Genomic DNA, 1005 nt, shown 5'->3' on the forward strand with positions numbered 1-1005 from the left:
GAAGAAATGGCAAAATAGCCACAACTTCGCCATGCACAATAAAGCCAAAATAAGTAAATAAAGAAGTCTTCGTTCTTGGCACATTCACTCCAACATGAAACAGAAGATTCCAAGAATTAAAATCTTCCGCTCTCGTCTAGGTTGAACGCACTGAGCTATTCCCGAACCCGTTTTCTTCGGTAACGTTACCTACTAACAATTATAATGTAAACGATGGAAAAAGTAGTTGAGTTGAACAAAAAAAAAGTTTCCCCAGGTGAGGCTCGAACTCACAACCCCGGCATCTCTCGGTTACTGTCTTATAAGTACCGTGCGCTAACCAATTGCGCCACTGGGGAGACATGGTACGAAACACCTTATTGCGACCTTAAGAGTGGACGCACTCATTTTAGGGTTCCTTGCTAGGTCTCCTTTCTATTCTTAAACGGATGTTGATTTTCTGCATGCTTCTTTTCCACGTGATTTCCTTTCAATTTGACGTATGTCCTTGTGATTTTATTTCCTGTTTTGTATAATTGATGTTAGCTTGCTGACGAACGCTGCCGAAGTTGATTGATTGAGGGCCCGTTCCGAAAGTCGCACGAGTTGAACGCGTTAAACGAGTTATGGTAACTGGCCGTTCCATAAGTGCTTCCGTGCGTTTCGTGAGTTTCATTATGCTGTCCCAAAAGTCGCATTCCGTGCGTTTCGTGCAAGAACGAGATTCACCAAACGCACGGGCCAGGATGCTGGTTTGTTCCGTGAAAATCGTCTGCTCCTTGCAGACAAAGCGCGTGCTGGTGAATTCAAACTGCACTAGTTCGGAAAATGTATTATAATTTTAACAGATAGCGATATGAAGCAACATGCACAAGATAAGTATGGTTTGACCGTTCTTAGAATGTGATTAAAATGAGTAACAGTGGCCATAATAGAGTTTATTTTTGCCATAAGGACATTCCTTCCGCTGACGCCATGCGGAAACTTTCTCTAAACAAATCGCTGCGCCTGCGCTTTCGCCTAGAG

General features: G+C 43.2%; 1 non-coding gene across 1 annotated transcript; it reads right to left on the reverse strand.

Annotated features, from left to right (window-relative positions):
* Positions 1-248: 248 nt before the first annotated feature.
* On the reverse strand, positions 249-338 carry TRNAI-UAU (transfer RNA isoleucine (anticodon UAU)). Its single transcript is given in 2 exon segments — positions 249-284; positions 301-338. It is a non-coding gene; the product is annotated as a tRNA-Ile (tRNA).
* Positions 339-1005: the final 667 nt, after the last annotated feature.

The sequence above is a fragment of the Lepisma saccharinum genome, chromosome 2, assembly GCF_977018435.1.
Source record: "Lepisma saccharinum chromosome 2, izLepSacc3.1, whole genome shotgun sequence".
In the NCBI taxonomy this organism is placed as follows: Eukaryota; Metazoa; Arthropoda; class Insecta; order Zygentoma; family Lepismatidae; genus Lepisma; species Lepisma saccharinum.